The sequence below is a fragment of the Convolutriloba macropyga genome, chromosome 5 (genome assembly GCF_964194025.1).
Source record: "Convolutriloba macropyga chromosome 5, txConMacr16.3, whole genome shotgun sequence".
Lineage (NCBI taxonomy): Eukaryota > Metazoa > Xenacoelomorpha > Acoela > Convolutidae > Convolutriloba > Convolutriloba macropyga.
Genome location: NC_134472.1, coordinates 42167075 through 42190861, shown reverse-complemented (window position 1 = coordinate 42190861; position 23787 = coordinate 42167075). Strand labels below are relative to the sequence as shown.

At 36.4% G+C, this 23787-nt stretch overlaps 1 long non-coding RNA gene across 2 annotated transcripts; it reads left to right on the top strand.

Moving 5' to 3' along the window:
* Window positions 1-216: 216 nt before the first annotated feature.
* LOC142340018 (uncharacterized) lies at window positions 217-2217 on the top strand. Of its 2 annotated transcripts, none has more exons than XR_012759043.1 (3): window positions 217-342; window positions 891-1030; window positions 2112-2217. It is a non-coding gene; the product is annotated as an uncharacterized LOC142340018 (long non-coding RNA). The 2 variants fall into 2 exon arrangements; XR_012759044.1 differs by having other exon boundaries at window positions 310-361.
* Window positions 2218-23787: the final 21570 nt, after the last annotated feature.

Here is a 23787-nt window from a genome sequence, read left to right as displayed (position 1 = left end):
CGCAAGCGCCCTCGTGTGAGGTAACTAAGTCCCTCGGGCGACTAATATTTTTATCTAACATATACAATTGGGTTCTTTTCCGTTTGTGCCCCCTAGCCTAGTTGGCGCATATTATTTGGACCCCCCTCCGACGCACATACATTCCATGTTTTACGTAGTGATTTACAATGTAATGACACGTGGGATGCAACGAGGGTTGAATAACGTACTGTATGAGCACACACGGAAAAGATCCACTTATTGTTTCAGGTTTTTAAAATGAATCAATAAAATAGATGCCGTTACACGATGCCCTGGTTGGTAGCATTAATCAACTGCCATTACGTAACTAAGAGATAACCAGTTTGTATACTGAACAAAAGTTAGTTACATTCTATAGCTTTGCGAAGTAAAATTCAAATTTTGACTCAGTGTTAATTGACATTTTAATCAAATTTCGCAAAGATTGTTTGCACCATTGATCCCCTACACTAGTGGTCTCAGCTGCCTAAAAAATTGAGATTACACGTAATGGTAATTGACCAAAAACCTTAACGTAAAGTTGGGGAAATCCATCATTCTTTAGCTGTAAAAGAAAGTTCGTTCAAAATTGGTATTCATCCACATCATTTTTCTTTTTAATAATTAACCCAAATTCAAACTCAATCACAGTGAAACCAACTCAAAATCATATCACATTTTGAAACAGTTTTTTTTGTATGAGATTTTTGAGTTTTTTAGGTTACCATATTGTGCTATATCAACTTCTTAGTTAGGTGAGAGCATTAATGGAGGTGATCAAGGGTGAACAATTGTTCTAGAAATTTATTTTCAGGTGCGTGTAAGATCGCGTCAAAAATTGAATTTTAATTCTTGAAGTTATCAGGCGTTAACTTACTTTTGGCGTTCAGTATGCTTCTGGCACAATCTGGTCACCATTTTTATACCACGCGAGAATATGAGAAACTAAGCAGACAATTATGACAGGAAAGAAAGACCAACGTAGTCACAGTGTGAAACAAAACTAACTTTCAAAACAAAGAAAACCTCTGTTAACGCGCGGCTTACGCTTCCTAGTGCACCGTTTCCTGGAATTCTGCCAAGATCTCGACTGGTTGACGCTTTCCCTGTATTTCAATGAGAAATGCATGCGGAGAATCCCGATTTTGCAAGTATAGGTAAGGATAGATGAGTTGCAGGGCAATTTTTGGATCTATTCAGTTTCGGCCCCCCCAGCTTAGTGGGAATATGTTTTATGACCCCCAGGCGCACGTACATTATTTTTACACAGTAGCGTGCTATATGACAACAAATGATTGTATCTGGGGGGGGGGGGGGGTCATAGAAACACTGGGGGAAACAGATAGATCTCAATTTTTTCGCATGGCAACCGTGGGTTTTCCATCTCATAGCACAGAACAGAATTTAGCTTTGAAAACTTCACAAAACAACCAAAACTAATGTTGAGCTGGAGTTGAGCCAAGAAGGAGGGAAACCATAAAACAATTATACCGGAAACTCGAAAAGTCAGTTTTTAACAGCACTGAAGGGAATTTGCACACGACATATGCTTCTGTGTTTTACCATAAAAATTCCCATATATGTTTACTTACCTACCATATTACGTACTATATATGGTATATTACTAACCATAAAACGGATCATATATGGTATCTTACTCCCCATTAAACTGACCATATATGGTATCTTGTTTACCATAAAACGGACCATAAAAGTTACCCATAAAATATCAGCTTCTCCATAAAAAGGAAAAAACTAATGGAAACTTACTTACCAGAAAACGAGCCATATATGTAAAACAAAGTTTGTAGCAATTATACTGGTCCTTTTGATTTTTTGTGCAATTTATCGCTGGACCAATTTTTCGTCTGACGCATTTTGTCCTTAGTCAAAAAGGGGGATAAACAGGTTGCGTCCGGAGGGCATTAAGTTCTCTCAGAGCCCTACGACTAAACAGCCTCAGAATTTGATTCATCAAAATTGTTTTGAGGAGAAAATGTCATGCTGTGAAGGGCATTCCTTCATCTTAAAAGTGTTGCCCCTCGTCAGTCGGATATGTTTAAAAAATATGAATGAATAGCGTTAGCTGCGCATTTCAATATGGGTAACAGAACCATGAAATACTTGGGGGAGTATGATGTTATCGCTATGACGGCATTTTCACTCTTCGTTCAAGTTGTGGACAGCTTCGAATACCCATTTCCAGGTTGACCACAATTGTTACGGGTCTAAACTATTCCCAACGAAAAGTCCAAGTGCCAAATACAACCTGTGAAAATCACATTAACCCGCATCATCTCACCCGGGTCGAGGTATCACCGCTAAAAATAGCTAAAAGATGTAAGATTTGCGGTGAATTTGAGTAAAACAGAAATTGTGGTTTTTTCAAAATGTGATGAACCAAAAATTGAACAATTGCATCATAATGGAATTTTCATAGAACGGAAAACAAGTTGTCTTATTTAGGCACAATGATTGATAACAATCTAAATTTTGACATACAGCTAAACAAAACGTTAGCAAAAATGGCAAATGCTATTAGGTCACTTACTTAGTAAGACATCTTCTACCATTAAAAGCAAGAATCGGGCTTTTTAAATCACTTGTTTTGTCCCATCTCAATTTTAGTGCATTTTTTTTCCAATCGTTGTCGGTTATGTCACTTCAAAGAGTTAATAGACAAATAAACTGGGGAAGAATGGTTTGCCACCTGCGCAAAAAATTTGACAGTGCAAGAGTTCTATCAATGAAAGACAACATTTTACCAGCAGAGCTTTTCATTACAAAGTTAGCAGAGCTTTTCTTCTTAAATTTTTTGACCTCCTCTCACAATACAAAGAGAGTAGTCGAGAAACCAAAAACTTCTCAATCAGGATTTTTGAAAAGTACGAAGTGACCAAAAACTCCAGAACTTTCCAATTTTTTCCAAAGAATCAGTGCCAATCCAATTGGAGTGACAGGTCACTGATCAGAAAATTTTCTAGGAAGTGGAATAAATAACCAAGTAAAATCCGGAAAAAACTAAAAATAAATTTAAGGAAGAACTAAGCTGCGAATTGGTCAAACTGCATTAACTGCTTTAGGAATTTATAGACAAGTAAGAGGCCCTAGGAATTTTTTCTACTGAAGTATAAAGACAAAACTATTCATATATTTACGAGGTGATTTTGAAAATGTAAATACTTAACCAAACGTTTTTGTTGTGGTTATAACTTTAATTTTTCATTTTTGGAGATTAAAAAAGTGGAAGATTTGTGCTTAATGCGTTGAATGCGGTGAAAATAATATTAAGCGGTGAAGTATATTTTCATCGGTTAAGCGGTGAAAAAAATTTTTTTACCGCTACCAGCAGAATGCGGTGAACAAAAGTTTTTTACCACTACCAGCAGAATGCGGTGAAAAAAATTTCCACCGCTACCGTCAGAATGCGGTGAGATAGATTTTCATCGCTACCAGCAGAAGTAGTTAAAAAAAGTTTTTCACCGCTAAAACAGCAAACCTTACAAATATTCACCGCTAATTTCAACGCTTATCTTAAATTCACAGGAAATATCAATGAAGTACGTGACAGATGGTGCAGTGGAATAAGAAGTTGGTGACATGCGGGTGGCAAGTGGTTCAAACTCGTGTACGGCAGTTTCTTTTTTGCAATAAAACCGGTGAATGCTGCGAAAAAAGTTTTTTCACAGCTAATAACCGCAAATCTTACAAAAATTCGCCGCTTTCACCGCACTCAACGCCAAAGGATACGAGCGCTTTGCGGTGAAAAAAAAGTTTTTTTACCGCTATTCACCGCTAATCTTACATTATTTTTTGACAAAACCTCGACCCGGGCAACCTCGTCCAAAAAATGTAGAATTTTCTACCAAAAGCAAAAAAGTTATTTCATATATAGATCATGGACAGATAAATGTAAACTTCTCTGTTAATTAAGAATCATGCATCAAGCAGACAATTATGACAGGAAAGAAAGACCAACGTAGTCACAGTGTGAAACAAAACTAACTTTCAAAACAAAGAAAACCTCTGTTAACGCGCGGCTTACGCTTCCTAGTGCACCGTTTCCTGGAATTCTGCCAAGATCTCGACTGGTTGACGCTTTCCCTGTATTTCAATGAGAAATGCATGCGGAGAATCCCGATTTTGCAAGTATAGGTAAGGATAGATGAGTTGCAGGGCAATTTTTGGATCTATTCAGTTTCGGCCCCCCAGCTTAGTGGGAATATGTTTTATGACCCCCAGGCGCACGTACATTATTTTTACACAGTAGCGTGCTATATGACAACAAATGATTGTATCTGGGGGGGGGGTCATAAAAACACTGGGGGAAACAGATAGATCTCAATTTTTTCGCATGGCAACCGTGGGTTTTCCATCTCATAGCACAGAACAGAATTTAGCTTTGAAAACTTCACAAAACAACCAAAACTAATGTTGAGCTGGAGTTGAGCCAAGGAGGAGGGAAACCATAAAACAATTATACTGGAAACTCAAACTCAACTCGAAAAGTCAGTTTTTAACAGCACTGAAGGGAATTTGCACACGACATATGCTTCTGTGTTTTACCATAAAAATTCCCATATATGTTTACTTACCTACCATATTACGTACTATATATGGTATATTACTAACCATAAAACGGATCATATATGGTATCTTACTCCCCATTAAACTGACCATATATGGTATCTTGTTTACCATAAAACGGACCATAAAAGTTACCCATAAAATATCAGCTTCTCCATAAAAAGGAAAAAATTAATGGAAACTTACTTACCAGAAAACGAGCCATACATGTAAAACAAAGTTTGTAGCAATTATACTGGTCCTTTTGATTTTTTGTGCAATTTATCGCTGGACCAATTTTTTGTCTGACGCATTTTGTCCTTAGTCAAAAAGGGGGATAAACAGGTTGCGTCCGGAGGGCATTAAGTTCTCTCAGAGCCCTACGACTAAACAGCCTCAGAATTTGATTCATCAAAATTGTTTTGAGGAGAAAATGTCATGCTGTGAAGGGCATTCCTTCATCTTAAAAGTGTTGCCCCTCGTCAGTCGGATATGTTTAAAAAATATGAATGAATAGCGTTAGCTGCGCATTTCAGTATGGGTAACAGAACCATGAAATACTTGGGGGAGTATGATGTTATCGCTATGACGGCATTTTCACTCTTCGTTCAAGTTGTGGACAGCTTCGAATACCCATTTCCAGGTTGACCACAATTGTTACGGGTCTAAACTATTCCCAACGAAAAGTCCAAGTGCCAAATACAACCTGTGAAAATCACATTAACCCGCATCATCTCACCCGGGTCGAGGTGTCACCGCTAAAAATAGCTAAAAGATGTAAGATTTGCGGTGAATTTGATTAAAACAGAAATTGTGGTTTTTTCAAAACGTGATGAACCAAAAATTGAGCAATTGCATCATAATGGAATTTTCATAGAACGGAAAACAAGTTGTCTTATTTAGGCACAATGATTGATAACAATCTAAATTTTGACATACAGCTAAACAAAACGTTAGCAAAAATGGCAAATGCTATTAGGTCACTTACTTAGTAAGACATCTTCTACCATTAAAAGCAAGAATCGGGCTTTTTAAATCACTTGTTTTGTCCCATCTCAATTTTAGTGCATTTTTTTTCCAATCGTTGTCGGTTATGTCACTTCAAAGAGTTAATAGACAAATAAACTGGGGAAGAATGGTTTGCCACCTGCGCAAAAAATTTGACAGTGCAAGAGTTCTATCAATGAAAGACAACATTTTACCAGCAGAGCTTTTCATTACAAAGTTAGCAGAGCTTTTCTTCTTAAATTTTTTGACCTCCTCTCACAATACAAAGAGAGTAGTCGAGAAACCAAAAACTTCTCAATCAGGATTTTTGAAAAGTACGAAGTGACCAAAAACTCCAGAACTTTCCAATTTTTTCCAAAGAATCAGTGCCAATCCAATTGGAGTGACAGGTCACTGATCAGAAAATTTTCTAGGAAGTGGAATAAATAACCAATTAAAATCCGGAAAAAACTAAAAATAAATTTAAGGAAGAACTAAGCTGCGAATTGGTCAAACTGCATTAACTGCTTTAGGAATTTATAGACAAGTAAGAGGCCCTAGGAATTTTTTCTACTTAAGTATAAAGACAAAACTATTCATATATTTACGAGGTGATTTTGAAAATGTAAATACTTAACCAAACGTTTTTGTTGTGGTTATAATTTAAATTTCCACCGCTACCGTCGGAATGCGGTGAGATAGATTTTCATCGCTACCAGCAGAAGTAGTTAAAAAAAGTTTTTCACCGCTAAAACAGCAAACCTTACAAATATTCACCGCTAATTTCAACGCTTATCTTAAATTCACAGGAAATATCAATGAAGTACGTGACAGATGGTGCAGTGGAATAAGAAGTTGGTGACATGCAGGTGGCAAGTGGTTCAAACTCGTGTACGGCAGTTTCTTTTTTGTAATAAAACCGGTGAATGCTGCGAAAAAAGTTTTTTCACAGCTAATAACCATAAATCTTAAAAAATTCGCCGCTTTCACCGCACTCAACGCCAAAGGATACGGGCGCTTTGCGGTGAAAAAAAAGTTTTTTTACCGCTATTCACCGCTAATCTTACATTATTTTTTGACAAAACCTCGACCCGGGCAACCTCGTCCAAAAAATGTAGAATTTTCTACCAAAAAGCAAAAAAGTTATTTCATATCTAGATCATGGACAGATAAATGTAAACTTCTCTGTTAATTAAGAATCATGCATTTAGCGCCGATTTCTTTTTTTGTTTCATAAAAATGAATTTTTTTTAATTCCAGCATTTTAAATCTTAGGAGAAGTTTTTATGATGGACTTTCCATTTTTAAATATTTCACGGTTTTTAAACACTTTTCTCCAGTTTTTTTTAAACTCTTTGCAAATAGTGTAACTTAGGGTTTAATGAAGAAAGATTACATTCTTTTTCCCACCATTATGCTAAGTATAAATAATTGTACGCTCTTACACCCTTGTTATTTACTGAATGTAATTCATGTTGGGCTGATAACAAATTACACTCTTTTTTCCAACGTTATTGCTTTTTTCATTTCTTTCTACACTATTACACCCTTGTTGTTCCTTCATAAGAGTGTACACTAAGATAAACCCAATGGAGAGCACGTTTTTTTCAAAGACACGACCAAATATAATTTGAGTTCTAAAAACCTTCTGCAACGTCAAAATTTGTTTATGAGTTTGATTTGATTTGAACAACAATTGGATCCGATGAAAAATGTAGATTTCAAAAAATTTTCCAGCCTAATATCTTCAGAGAATCAACGAGCGCACGGTTTTGTTTCACAGACATTCTACACCAAATATCCTTAGTGTCCTAAAAAACTCTGCAAACACAAATTTGATTGAATTCATTCGAACATCAGTGCATCAGATTGAATTCATTTGAACAACTCTTCGATCCGAAGAAAAATTTATATTTAATGAAAGTTTGTCAACTTAATTTGTTCAAAAGACAACAATGGCACGGTTTTTTTTCATAGACAATCTACACAAAAATATACTTGGAGTTCTAATACTAGCACCCACAGGAGAACATAGAGGAACAGATATGGTTGAGACAAGGATAATAAAACATAAAAGAAGAAACATTAGCATCCAAATTTGCAGCAATTATAGGAAACATCAAACTCATAAAAAATATAACAAAAAGTAATCCATTCGAAGCACACTTAGGAAGACAACCAAACACGCAAATCACTATCATCTTAACACAACCAAGCAACAAAAATCTCATAACTTGAAATAAAAACATTCTTCTTAGGCAAGAGACCACTGCCAGACCGATGCTTGACCAAATTTCAATGTAGAATTTCTCTGAATCGGAACCAAATCTCGACATTTAGTACAACACGCCATCAAACTCCAGAGACGATTTTGAAGCCACATCGCTGGCGTGACACGTGTAGCCTAGCAGTAAGCAAAATTCACCCACAAAAAATACCAGGAAACTAATTATCACAATCGGTGATAAAAAATCGGTAGTAGTAAAGAAAACAAAACAAGTAGCGCGTAAAACGCAAATGCGTAGTGCACCAGAACCAAGATGAACATTAAAACTGCTATAAAAAATACTCCCAGACAGCACAATTACAGACTATACACCACACACTATATCACTTAACACACATGATAGAGCGAACATCAGAATAAAAAATGACATAGTAATTGCCCCAGAAACACATCCTTCACCACTATCACAACATTCAGAAACGCAAGCCACGGCTCATACACTTCGTCGCTTGCAACACAGTGAGAGAATACAATAGAAATCAACAAACAATAAAACAGTTTTTATTAAAAGAACAAAGATAATTAGGAATCATGCATTTAGCGCCAATTTCTTTTTTGTTTCATAAAAATGAAATTTTCTTAATTCCAGCATTTTAAATCTTAGGGGAAGTTTTTATGATGGACTTTCCGTTTTTAAATATTTCACGGTTTTTAAACTCTTTTCTCCAGTTTTTTTAAACTCTTTGCAAATAGTGTAACTTAGGGTTGAATGAAGAAAGATTACATTCTTTTTCCCACCATTATGCTAAGTATAAATAATTGTACGCTCTTACACCCTTTCCTTACACCACTCCTTATGGAATGAATATCAAAATCTGGAGTCCATAGTGATGTATCTCATAAACTCAATGTGTTGCGGCTGCTCAAGAACCGATATAACACAGCCTGTTTCTCGAGTTTTACGCCGGCCTGGTTCTTCACAGGATTCGATTGACTAATAATCTCGTCGGAGTAATTAGTCGCTCGGACGTATTTAAAGGACGGTAACTTTTAATTTTGTTGATTGAAGTTAAGAAAATCCTTGGTGATAATCTTGGTTCAATCTCGTGCTGAAGCTTGCAAGGCTTCAGCCAATAACTAGTTTTTTTGCTGACTTCTTATAAGTAAGCTCAACTAACTTAAACTCAAAAGATCTTAAGATCTAGCAAAACTTAAGAAAAAGGAGTAAAATTGTTGATGAATCAATTTTTATTCTATCTGAGAGTCAACTGTTCTTTGTAACAGTTTCTAATGGTTCTGAATACAATATGGTTTCACTATTCAAACAATTGAAATAAAGTAAATAATCAAAAATTTATCATTTAAGACATCATTGCTACTTGTTTCTGATTGGTTAATAAAGAAAATGATTTAGGTCATTGTTTACATAGTAAATGTCAAATTACTGCAATATTTACTTTTGTTGATATAAGCACGTATGGTTAAAACCTCTAAATGCCTCGAATTTACGGTATTTGACCTTTAATGATCGCCTAAAGTATCATAAATAAACAATTTAAGAAATTTAACAAAAAATAACAAAATATCAAAAAATGCCAATTTTGCACCATATAAGTGCTAGTAGCCACACTTGTGGGTCTGATGCAATAACGTTCGTTGGGTCCATGAGTAGCTTAGAGGTGACCCTTGGGTTGCTCGGGTTTTGCCTTTTAAAAATCGGCGGGATGTACAAAATTCCGGTCCCAACTTTTAAAAATTTTCAATTTTGACCCTTTTTGAGTTTTGACGATTTTCAAGTTTTTTTTTTGGTTTCAGATGTTATTTATTGCTATCTGATGGCCTTTGTAGCCGATTTGAAGTGGCGCCAACATCGCCGGCCCTGCTTTCGATCTCGGAAACACCATCGTAAAATACTGGCGTTAACTTCACGACTGGCCGGTCCAGTTCTCCATGTGCCATTTTGACTCTCCCTAATCGCACAACACCGTCGTTACCAGTGTACATTTCAATGATTCGTCCTTTTTTGTATTCACAGCGTTTCACAGCGTCATCTACTAGCCATACTAACTCGACTTCTTTCAGGTTTCGCACATGTTCTTTTGACCACTTCGATCTCTGGTTCCATTGTGGAAGATATTCGCGAGTCCATCTTTTCCAGATCATTCTTTTTCCAAAGCCGTTTTGAATAATTTTCTCAGGTCATTGTAGCGCTGGAGTGCATGAATGCTGCACTCGCCTTCTCTCGTCCTAGCAAGAAATGATTAGGTGTGAGTGCCGTCAAATTTTCAGGGTCGGCACTTATGCTATCAGGGGTCTTGCTTTGAGTGTTTGTTCCACAAGACACATTGTGGTTCTGAGTACCTCTTCATTGAGGCTTCGGTTGTCCAAGATTGCAATCATGACCTTCATGCAACTTTGAACCAGTCTTTCCCAGATTCCACCAAAGTGAGGGGCTCCAGGGGGATTGAATTTCCAAACAACCTTTTTCTGTGGCAAGTCACTTTCAATCTTAGCTTTGTCCCACTCGTTCATAAATGCTTTCGGCTCTGAAGGGTCTGAAGTAGTCAACAACGGCAAGAGTGAATGGGAACACATTTTCATCAAGTCGTTCTCGGGGTAGATCTGCCATCGGTGGGTGGATTGGTTTAGCGTTTCTGTGTCTGCATTTGACACATCTTGACTTGATTATTCTTAACGCATTTCTCAACCCGATGATCCAGTACTCTTGTTGAAGCACGTTTCTGACATATTCTGTGCCCTCATGTGGGTTGTCTCGATGTGTTTTCTCCAACAGAAGTTGTACAACTGGTTGTTTTGCTGTTAACAGTATTGGATGTTTTGCATTGTAATCAAGGTTTGAATGCTTCAGTCGGCCTTTCACTCTAATTGTTCCATCTGCCTCTATGATGGGTGACAATTTGGCAAAGTTCAATGTTTCGGAGATTTCTTTGCTGCCTGCTTCGAAATATTCGGGAAACTTTCGTTTTGAACAAATCGAAACAGTGTTTGCTCTGCTTGTTGAGTTTCGTCTGGTTTAAGGGTCCCCATCTGCTTTGCTTTGAACCTCATGCAGTAGGCAATGGAGTTTATGATTCGGTTGAAAGTACTGTATCGTCTCCAGTCAAATAGTTGGTCTAGTTTTGTTTCTGTTGCTACTGTACTGGTAACTTGCTCGGGTTCGAGTTCGTTCTCTTGACACCATGGCTTGCCAGTTATATTCACTCATTCGGCCCAGTTAGCCATATTGACTCCTTGTGAACTTCGATGGACATTCCTCGGGCTCCGATGCTGGCAGGATATTCGACACCTTTGACGTGTCTCCATTGATCGATCGATGAGTTTTCCAGTGTTTTCGCTGCTCTGTTCGCAAAGAACGCTTGTTGTTTCTTGTGCGCGGCTTGTAGCAACTGTAGCACTGTTGATGAGTTGGTCCAATGATAGATTCTGTCAATTCTGACATCATGTTCGCTGAGTATCTGCTTTCTGAGACCAACTCCGTAAATTAAGGCCTTGAGTTCTAATTTTGGTTTTGTCATTTGTCTCATGGGTGCCACACGACATTTTCCTATCATATAGGCAAGTTTTAGCGTCGCCTCGTCTTGCATATATGCCACGACGCACATCGCTTCTTCTGACGTGTCTGTGAAAATGTGCAGTCTCAAGTTTGAACATCGGTTTTCGAAATAAAGTCGATTTACTGACATCGTCCTTTTTTTCTCTCAACTCAGAGCACCAATAACTGAACAGTTTTGGGCGTTCTGCTGACAACTCTTTATCCCATGCTTGTCCCATTGCTGCCCAAATGCTTTTGAGTAGGAACCGCATTCTTATTGTGAAGGGTGAACATAACCCAGGTGGGTGGAATACTGCTGAGACAAAGGATAGGACAATTCTCTGAGTTATTTTTACTGGAACTTCACGCTCAGTTCCACGACAGACAATGAGACTGTCTGTGTCCACATTCCAGGTTAGTCCCAGGATTGAAGATGATTGTGGTTCTGTTTCGCAAGTTTTCACAACCTTCGTTGACCTTTCTGTCTCTGGGAACTGTGACTTGACTTCGTCGTCACTTGTTATCCATTTCGTCAAATTGAATTCACTCTTGATGAGGATGTCTCTGACGTTCTGGTAGATTTCGATTGCCACTTGAGGGGTTCTGACTGACTTTAGGAAGTCGTCCATGTAAAAGTTTCGCTGAACCGTTCTGACGAGATTTTCTTCCTTGACTGCATTATCTTTCGCCTCTTGGTGCAAAGCGTAATTAGTTTGTGCAAAGTCGGCGAATTTTTGCCACAAAAACATGTCGTGTATATTCTTAGACTTCTATCTTCTGATCTGGATCTTCTTGCCAGTGAAATTGTAAGCATCGGTTGTCATTGTTTGGGACAGCGACTTGAAGAAACATCTCTTCTATGTCTGCTGATAAAGCTATTGGGTGTTCTCCGAAGCGAAAACTAATTCCGATCAGACTCTGCAGGAGGTCTGGTCCAAAAAAAAGTTTGTGGTCTAGGGCTACACCTTGGTATTTTGCTGCTAGGTTGCACAATCTTCTGACTTTCTCTGGTTTGTGTGGGTTTATGACGGGATGATGCGGTAAATACCATTGCAGTTTGTCTTTGGTTTCATTCAGTTCAGCTTGATCAACTTTCCGAACGTATCCAGCATTGACATCCGTGTCAGTGGTTTCTTGGTAGTGCTTCCTTGGCTTTTCGTATTTCTGCAGGCGCCGTTCTAGGGACTTGAGTTGCCCCATGGGAGAGTAGAAGTTGTTTGGCAACTTCACTTCGTCCTCTCGCCACAGAAGCCCTACTTCACATCTTTCACCATTGAATAGCATTGTTTGCTCCAACGTCTTGGTTGCTTGTTGTTACTCTTTTGAATGACCGGTGACATCGCAGTTTGAAGCACTTGGACTTGGTATCCCACCACTTACTCAACAGGTTTGCTAGTTTATCATCTGCAATTGATGTTGCTGTTGTGACAAGAGTTGCTGCCTGCTTCGCTGGCAGTGGACCACTTAAGGCCCAGCCGATCTTTGACTTCAATGCCCATGTTGCAGCTTTGTCTTCTGACTTCTTGAATTCGAAAGGGTGATGAATGTCGAAGCAATCTTGTCCAAGAATCACTTGAACCTCGTTTAGATTGTAGGTCTGATTTGGCAAGTTCCTCAGATGTGGGTAACGGTCTTTCAACTCTTGCAGCTCCACAATCTGGTCACCCAACTTCTCCCAGTTTCTCGTGCACATAGAATTGCGCTGTTGTCAATGGTCGAGACTTCTCATGCGCTGAAACAGCTGTCGGCACCATTTCAGTCTGGATATCATGTGAGCCATGGATATCTGCTAATGATAAGGACGCTTTTCGGCCTTGAAGTTGAAGTTTAGACAACACTGACTTGTCTGCAATTGAAATCAAGGATCCCGAATTCAACATTGCTTCTACATTTAGGCTTAAGTCTCTGTTTGTCAGCTTGATTCGTACCACTGAGAGTCCTCCTTGGGTGATGTTAGTTGCTACTGCCGTTGTAGAATCTGAGACATTCTTTGTAATTATCTTCTTCGATAAGTTGCTGTGCGAAAGCCTGTTGTGTCGCCTTCCACAGCTGGGTACACTACATGTCCTGCTTTTGCAGTCCTTCGAAATGTGACCTGGTCTCAAACAATTGAAACACAGTCGGATCTTCTGGACACGCTCTCGTCGTTCATTTACTTTTATTGATGTGAACTTTTCACCAGTCCAAGTAGAGTGTTGTTAAACTTTGAAGGGACATTCGAGATTCTCTGGTTTGCTTGACTTTTCTGCGTTTGAAGCAAAGGTACACATCTTCGGGTTATCACGGCTTTGAAATCTTTTTCTGTCAAGTGACGAGCTTGTCTCTGCTGAAAAGTTCTCATGAATTGTTGCTTTGGAGGTAGGCCAATCTTTGAAAACAATCAGGTTGCCTCTCAGTAGTCGACGATCTTTCATATACTGCAACCACTGTTCTCTCAATTGCGGAGAAAATTTTCTCGTTGTTGCACTTAGCCCTCCTTCTGATTCTAGGTCTGATGTGTATCCAGGTTGAGTTAAAGTGTTTACCACATTTTTAACCACATTTGCAAACTTGACAATGCTCGTAGAATCGTCGTGCCGAGCTGGAGGATGAGTATGTATTTTTTTGAATGGAGCATTGAATATGTCATCTGACCTGCCATACTTCTCACAGAGTATATTCCAAGCATGATAGTATGGTTCTGAGCTGAAACCCATTCCCGATATTGCTGCGTTTGCTTGACCCGTTAGGCTTGTCTTCAGGTTTTGCATCTTTTCCGCATCACTGAATGGCTTTTGATGAACAACGACATGAAAAAGTCCCGACCACTCTGGCCATTCCAGAGGATCTCCTGGAAACTCAATCAGTTTTAGTTTTGGCAAGCCACAGGCAACGCTGCTTGGTACTGGTTGGTAAACGACTTGGTTGGTGGTTTGATTGAGTCTGCTCCTGTTTTTGCTCTCGGCAGACCTGTTTTGAGAGTTGTTAATGGGACTCTGACTCCTGTTTCTGTCTTGAACTGCTGACGTTCCCTACTGCTGAAATGTCATTCTTGTCAACGGTGGTGGTGGGTCCGTTACTCTAATTGATTTACGGATTTCTGTTTTCTTGAGAATTTTCGGTTCTGTCAGTTGCGTTGAGAAAAGTCCTTCACTCGGTTGGAACAGCGCGGTAGTTTTCGGGTAGGTGCTGAAACATTTGTCAACACTGTCTTGTATGACATTCGTTGGAGGGTCGAAAACAATGTTCGGAGGTAGTGGCCGTCTAGGGACAGACTGTTGAGCCACTGCTTCTGCCCACCCGGTTGTTCTTTCATGATTGTGTCCTAATCCGACACTTTCTATCTCATCCGCCACTGATCTAGATGCTCTTGAGCTTCCTTTGGTCAGCTCAAGTGTCAGACGTCTTTGTTGCTTCCTTGTTGTGGCATCTTTAGACGTAACTCTTGTTCTTGTTGTTGTTGTGGTTGTTGTTGTAAACGTAATTCTTACTGCTGACGACGAAGTTCTGTTTCCTCACGCTCCTGCTCTAACTCCAACTGCCGCTCTCGCACTCGTTGCTCTGTTTCTTTCTTAGGTTTTTGAGCTCCATCTCATCTATTTGTCGCCTTCTCGATGATCGCGAGTTGGCGATGCTAGGTTGTTTTCTGCCTCCCTGTGTAGGAGAAAGCCTGGAAGAGACTTCCACGTTCCTTTCGGCGTTTTCTATTGCTCCATTTCTTGTATCAATAACAGTTTTGTTTGGATCATTTCCCAGTCCGATGTGGATGTCAAAAACCATGTTTGATTTCCACTCTCTGGGAGCTAAATTGTTTCTTTTAGGTAAATTTTCCGAATCGGCTGATTCGATACGCGTTGTTGAGGGGGTTCAGAGGTTCTCTTGTCTGTACTGCATGTCCAGCTCATCCTCTGAACTAGCATCTCTTCTCCACATTTCCACCTGGGAGAGTGCCTCAGGGAGGAGTATTTGCTTGTCTAATAATCTATTTTTTAACATATGATATGACAAGTTCTTTAAGAATGGTTTGGTTAGCATATTTGTTTACTCCGTATCTGGTTTTCTGCCAAAGTGTGCCTCAAAAAGGTGTTACCCTAGTGGTTCTATTAGGAATGAGACGTATGTTTTCCATAATGTTTGCTAATCTAGAGCGCACTGTTTCTTAACTCCAGTTTGGGTCAATGTCTAATACCACTAGTCGGCGTTTTATGGTTTGTATGAGTCGATCGATCATACCTGTGCCTATATTATCTCCCACTGGAACAAGGATTAATTTAATATTTCTGTTTTTGATAAATATTTCAAATTCTTTTGCTTTAAAGTTTTGTTCCTGATGGCAAGGATCTTGGTGTACCGTGGATTTGACAGTATCGTTCTAGATAGTCGATAGCAGTTTCTGAATCGCAATTGTGAAAGTTTTCGCGTCGGGGTAACGAAAGTGGATCTACTGAAACTAATATATAGTTATTTAATGTGTTACTCTTGTAGGGATTGGACCTGCGAAGTCCATTTGGATTTCTTGGTTGGGTTTTTTAAGCTAGGTAACTCTCCTAGTTGTGTTTTCAAAATTAATGGCTTAAGGTTTTTGCCTTTTTGAATGTAGCGTCTGCATGTTTTCGCCATGGACACTATTTCCAAGTGGATTTGTGGCCACCACACAAGTTTGGCTAAAGCGAGCATTCCCACCGGTCCAGGATGCTTATGATGGATAGTATCCGAAAATAATTGTTTCAGACGTGTTGGAATTACAAATCTATTATCGTAAAGGAGGCAATTGATGGAACAGATATGTCACGACGAAAACGAAATTAAAGGGGAACTACTTTGTTTCAAGCAGTCCCAATTCTGTATATTCACGAGGTCTATGATCACTTTTAATTAAGTTTTATTTAATTAAATATAATTTTTTTTCATCTATTATGTTTATCACAAAATTTTATCTCCTCTGACGATGGAGTTGCGTCTCCGTTCCGATTTCTGCTAAGATAGTTTCAAAATACCATTTTTACACCTGGGACATGTTCTACTGAAAAGTGAAATGGTAGAAGGTGGTCTACCCAGCGTGTTAATCGGCTTTGATATATTCTGTTGCTTCTGTTTTCTTTTAATGCTGAATATAAAGCTTGATGATTCGTTTTGAGTATGAGTTCTGAGCAGCAGAGATAATATTTGAAGTGTTCTAAAGCCCATACAACCGCGAGTAATTTCAATTCATTAGTACTGTTGCGTGATTCCAAGTTGTTAAGAAAACGGCTGGCGAATGCTATGGGCTTCCATGTGTTGCTGAATTTTTCTTCTAGACACGCTCTCAGGTTTTTTGCTGGCGTTGCAACGTACACTAGTTTGTTTGGATGAATCGAAGTGTTTGTTTTCAGTAATCGAAGTGTATGTTTTATTTGTTCTTTAAATTAGTCAAACGCTGTAGTGTGTTCGTCCTTTCATTCTAATTTATTTTGGTCATTGGTGTTGGTGTCAATAATCGCATCACATTTTTGTTTTTTTTTGGGGTGAATCCGTTTGGAGTAACTATGAATCCAAGCCACGTAATTTGTTCCTTTGCAAATTTGTATTTTTGGAGAATTATTGCTAGGTTTTCTTCGTTTAATTTATGTAGACCTTTGTCTAATTCTTTCTCATGTTCCTCTAAGTTTACTTTGGTTATTATTACTATGTCGTCGAGATAGGCGTATTTTGATTTCAAGTCGTATAGCGTTTTCTCAATAATTTTTTGAAATGTTGCTGGCATGCCTGTCAGTCCGGAAAAATCTTTTATGTATCTATAGGTGCCTTTGGCTTGGCCACATAGTATGTTAAAATTGCAATCCATTTTGGTATTCTCGTCTAGTGGGATTTGGCTATATGCATGTTTGAGGTCTATTTTCGAGAAGAAGTATTGTCCGGGCAATTTTTTTTCGGAGATTTATACAGCTACTGATACCATTATGTGGTCGATGCTTTGCATTTGATATTTGTTTTTTTGTATAGCATCGTTTAGTTTTATGGAATGGAGGGGTAATTTGTTTGTTGAAAGTTTCCAAGTTCATTATATTGCGTGTGGTGACTAGAAATTGATTTTGAATTCATTATTTGAAAGGAGATTTTGTTTAGAATTAAATGGAATGCGATTTTTTTTGCAATTTTTTTAGCGACTGTTCAGTATGCTTGTACAGGCAAGAAGCATTCTGTTCTTTCCTGTTGAATAGTTTGCATTCGATGACGTCACTATTTATTTGTTTTATATATGTATTTGAATTCGAGTGTGTGTGTTTAGTTTTGATTGAATTGCTCTTTAGGACGACTATAAAAACGTTAATTAAGCTAATGATATGAATTGTATCATCCGGAAATGGTTCTGTCGCTTTTTGATCAGGATGTCTGCTTAGATAACCCGAAAATTGAATTTTAGTCCCTGGGACAGTTTCGACATTAAAATTGAATTGAAGTAACCTATTTACCCATTTTTTTTACCTACTTTGGTAAGTTTTTTTCCTCTAATTTTTTAAGGCTGTTAATAATGCTTGAAGATCAGTTTGTAGCGTAAATTCTTTTCCTATTACTTATTGTTTGAAGTTTTCCAAAGCGCAGACTACGAATGAGAGCTCCAGTTAATTCGTGCTATAGCGTTGTTCGCATTCATTTAAGAAAATACTTGCGTATGCGATAGGTTGTCATGTATTCCCTGGGTGTTTTTGCTGGCTTCGCTTTTTATACGTGTTTTTTTTTCAGTGTCAAAATGTTTGTTTTCTACTATTGTTCTGATTATGCCTTTGATTTTTTAAAACGTATTTGCTTGTTCTTCGTTGCATGTTAATTTGTTGTTTATTGTTTCTCCTTGAAAAAATATTGGTCGGATTTTTTCGCACATTTCAGACAAATTAGGAGTGATTTTGATTAAGTGGTGGATGATCCCCATCAAAGATCCTTCAGTTTTTCAGGTTTGCTTAGTTTTGGCATTGATTCAGTTTTTGTTATTAGTAGCTCACCAATCAATCCTAACCAATCAGTTTTGTTTTTGGTGGATTGGCATTTCTGGGGTTTTATTGGCAAACCTTCCTGGTCTAGTTTGTTTAATTTTTGTCTAATTCGCTTTCGTGACTTCAAAGATTTCCTTTTGTTATTATTAATATATCATCTAAGAAAGCGAATTTGTAATGAATGCCTTCTAATGTTTTGTATATTGTTTTCTGGAAAGTTGCGGGCATGTCATTAAAAACATCAAAAATCGTTAATAAAGCGATATGTTCCAGTTGCTTTTCCCCTAATATTCTAAAACTACAATGCTTTGATATAGATCCGTCTAAAGGGATCTGGCCATAAGCATATTTTAAACCAATTTTGAGAACCAAAGTCCCCGGGGATTTTAGTGCGTTCAGATATGTGAAGGGCGAAAGCGACCATTAGGTGTTCAATACTCTGTTTTTGATACTTGTTTTTATGTATCGCTTTGTTAACTTTCCTGTAATCTGAAGCTAATTTTACCAATTTTTCCTTTTTCACCGTAATTATTACTGGACTTACGAATAGGTGGTCTGGACGTTTTTCAAGGCAAAATATTTGTTTGTCGTTTATTAATATTTCGAGTTCGTGTTCTAACTTTTCTTGGCGATGTAATGGGACTCTCCTTCTTTTTTGTTGGCATGTGGAATGTTCTTTTTAAACGTTTATTTTGCGATATGGTGTTTTGATTTATCAAGCCTTGTACATAAATGTGGGCATAACTGTTGAATACCCAATTTTTTTTATGTTTTTTGATTATTTCATCGTTTGATATCGAATTAATGTGTTTACCTGGGATTTGTTTGTTGGAGTGATAGCCCAGTTTCCTCAGTATGTCATGTCCCATTAGATTGTGCGTCAGGAGGTTCACTACTAGTAATTTGCACTCTTTGGCTGTCCACGAGCCAGATTTCAGAATCATTTTTGATCTGTCCTTGTCTTTATTATTTTGGCATTTATACTTTGTGTCTGATCTGAATTCCATCCCTTTTACTTGCGGGTTTTCGTGTTGGTTTTGTCTTGCGGCTGAATCTTTCACAAAGTTTACTTGGGATCCAGAGTCTGCAAGCGAGGTAAGTTCGTTTTTGTTATGAATCCATGTTTTTATCCATATTTCGCCCCCGTTATATTTGTGTAATATCACGTTTTCTCGTGTTTGATTGTTTTTTTTTCAAGGTAGTTGATACTGGCCTAGTCCTCTATTAGCTCACGTTTGTAAAACGCATTGACGGTTTCTTGTTTGGGGATTTGTTCTAGTGATGTGTTAGATTTTGACGTTTCTTGCTCTTCGAGTTTTTTTGGGTTGCATGGGTATTGTCTGCCTTCGACGTCTGGGAGGGATGCATTGCATACTTGATCTGCACATTTTTGCGTAATTTCCCATCTTTTTACATGTGGTACATTGTGATTATTCTGCTCAATATGCATTATTGTGGTTGCGAAAAAAACTGCCATTGCATCGCCAACACTGTGGGTATTTTTGGTTGTTTATTGTGGTTCTTGAATGTGGTTGAGCAGTCCCTCGGGATGTTTGCGTTTTGTTTACATTTGTCGTGGTTTGTGATATTCCGGTTCCTGTGGTTGTGAGAGTTTGTTTTTGGTTCTGTTGTCCGAGTTCTCGTGATAGAGCATAATATTGAAGGACTTGTGTGGGGCTGCAAACTTCGGAGATCAGCCCATTTGTATTTTCGCGTTGTTTATCTTTGCGATGAAGAAATCTATTATTATGTCCCCTTCTGCTGTTCCTAGTTCCGCTTTTGAACCAAGTTCCTAGAGTCTATTGAATATTGTCCCAATGCTTTCGTTTTAAATCTGGGTTGCTGTGAACAACTGAAAACGTTCAATATGTTATGTTGTGGCCGAGTCAACGTTATTCCCATTTCATGAACTAATTCAAGTGTGGAGCAGACATCTAGTGTGTAGGTTTCGTTGATGGTAAATCTTTGTCGCTTCGTTCCCTAGGGATAAGTATAAAATGCTTTTCACTTTTATGTCAGCTTCATATCACGTGAGGGCCACTGTTTCTAATTTGCTTACTCGTTTTCCCATTCCACCTTTCTTCTTTCGTTGCGAAGTTCTCATCCTTTTTCTTCCGTGGAGTTTTCTTGCGCGTTCTCGTTTTCTGTTTTCTTGTTTTCTTGCTGTTGCTGACTTCTTCTAAGTAAGCTCAACTAACTTAAACTTTAAAGATCTTAAGAATCCATTTTTAGTCTATCTGATAGTCAACTGTTCTTTGTAACAGTTTCTAGTGGTTCTGAATACAATATGGTTTTACTATTCAAACAATTGAATCAAAGTAAATAATCAAATATTTATCATTTATAACATCATTGCTACCTGTTTCTGATTGGTTAATCAAAGAAATGATTTATGTCATTGTTTGCATAGTAAAATGCAATGTTTACTTTTATTGTAATAAGCCTGAATGTTTATTACGTAGCTTTTGATTGCTCAAATTTACAGTATTTGGCCTTTAATGATCAGTGAAAGTATCATTGAATAAACAATTTGACGCAATAAGTTTCGTTGGGTCCAGGAAATGCTTAGAGGTAACCCTAACTGTGTGCCATAACCGGGGTTTGCTCAGGTTTTCCCTTCCAAATATCGGGGGTGTGGTGGTGGTGGTGGGGGAGGGGGTGGTTGGACAAATTTCCGGTCCCACCTTATGTAAAACTTTTCAGTTTTGACCGTTTTTGAGTTTTGACAAAATCTAAGTTCTTCCAGTTTCAAAAGTTATTTCTCGCTCTCAGATAGCTTCTGATGCTGGTTTGAAAAGGCGCCAACAATTAAAAATGGTTTTATATTGTTTTTAAAATTGGTATTATAACTGGTAATATAATTGGTACTGTAATTGGCATTAAAATTGGTCTTATAACTGTTCTTATAATTGTTAGCATAGTTGGCATTATAATTTGTATTATAATTGGTGTTATATTTTGGTATTCCAAATAGTATTAAGATTGGCATTAAAATTGGTATTTTAATTGTTGTTATAAATTTTAATAAAATTTTTATTAAAATTGGTAAAATAATTGTTTTTATATTTGGTATTGTAACTGGTACTTTGATTGTTATTGTAATTGTTATTATAATTGTTACTATATTTACAATATTAAATTTTTTTAAATTTGCATGAAAGTTGGAATTATAAAAGGTACTCAAATTGGTGTTCTAATTGGTATTCTAATTGGTCTAGATTGTTATAATAATAGTTATTATAATTGGAATTATAAGTGGTATTAAAATTGGTATTATAATTGTTACTGTAATTGTTATTATAATTTTTTATTATAAATGGTAATACAATGGTTATTATAATTGTTATTATAATTGCTCTTATAATTGTTATTAATAATGGTTTTAATGGTTATTTTAATTCATATTATAACTTGTTTTATATTTGGTATAAAAATTGGTAATATAAATGTTATTATAAACGTTATAATATTTGTTATTATAATTGTTATTATTATTCATATTATAATGGGTATTATAATCGGTTTTAAAATTGGTATTATAATTGTTGTTTTTGGTAATTGTTGGTATTGTAATTGTTATTGAATTGTTATCGTAATTCGTTATATGTTTGTTATTATAATAGATTTTATAATTGTTATTATAATTGGTATTATAATTGGAACTAATAGTGCTATTACATTTGTTATAGTAATTATCATTATAATAATATTTATTATTTATATTTTTATTATTATTATTATTATTATTATTTTTATCATTGTTATTTTTTTATTACTATTTTTAATATTTTTATTATTGGTATTATATTTTCTATTATCATTGGTACTATGAATTGTATTATAATTGGCTTTCTAATTGGTATCATAATTGGTATTATTATGGGTATTATAATTGGTTTTGTAACTTTCATTATAATTATTAATGTAATTTCTATTATAGTTAGTAGTATAGTTGGTATTATTATTGGTTTTCTAATTGGTATTGTCATTGGTATTATAAATGATTAAGTATTTTTCGTTATAATTGTCATGATACTATTATAATCAGTATTATAATTGGTATTATAATAATTTTCGCAATTAGTATTGTTTTTGTTATTATAATTGATATTATAATTGAAGTAAAACGTTTTTATCAAACACATTATATTCATTACTAGTATTGGTATTATAGAATGTGTAAAGTACAACTTAAGACAACAACATTATAGAAAATCATTTGATCTACCATGTTCGTCTCTAATACTTAATTTAATAAATTCTATTCTTTTATTTTTTACATTTTGAGGTAAAGTTTTTGCTGGAGCAATATTATCACAAACCCGGTGGATCAGTTAGGTTGAATGCGTGTAATACATCAGTGTTCATAACGTTACCATAGAGACCCTTACCAGACAGAGTTCATACTTTAACACCAGGAAAAAAATCTTAATGAATATTAATTGTAGCAAAACCACTATATCAACCAGTTTACTTGCTGTATATCTTTCTGTTAGTTTTACCATTTAAAATTGATAATTTGATCATCTTTATTTTTTATTAATTCGTTAATGGTCTTTAGCACTTCAATAATAAAAAAGTATCAGTCATTTTTCATCCTTTAAAAAAAAATTCAATTTGGAATGATAATTTTGGTGATGATAATGATAGGCACCAAATTAAAAATTATCAAAAAGTAAACCAAATAATCTAGCAATTATGAAGACTTTTTTTTTACTAAAATCAACATCAGTAACATCTGAGAAGAAAATCATTTAAATGTATGATTCGCATCTCGAGATCAAGTTTTCTGTATCTGTTGATATTGCTGGAAACACATTTTTAAATGCTGCTGATATTAGATTGGTTAATTATTAGTAGGTTCAGTTACACTTGAAACTAGTGGTGGTATTACGACTGAATGCATAAATAATTGTCATCTAAATATATGGATGTACAAATTGCCAGACCTATGATGAATATGAGAGTGGTTTCGTTAGTGATCCGGGTGAATAAGATAACCAATAAAAAACTGATCATGCTGATGCCGAAAAACGTCAAATATATATGATAGTCCAGATGAGTGATCTGTTTGGGTTTGTTGATGATTGAGAAAAGATTTTATTTGGATTAGGATTCAAGTTAATATTAAAAAAATGATCAACATGGGACATTATATAGAGCTTGAGTTGTTGCATAAGAATAGTTGTTCAGGAAGTAATAAAAAATTAGTATTATTGAGTTGAGTTATTATGAAAAAAAAGACAATATACAAAAATTTACCCAGTGCTACAAACTTTTTTTAAATCTTGATATGGGGAGTGGCATGGATTGACCTCAAAATATAATGTTAATGAACTAGTTAATGATTCAAGCATGTTTACTATAATGCTTTTGACTGTTATTTTAAGATAGAGGGTCAGTTTTGTATTGAAAATGATGTTTTTTTAGTAATAGATTTTTAATTATTTTTTTCGGGTAAATGTATTTTGAATATTTATTTCTTACTATTTTTCTTTGTTTAG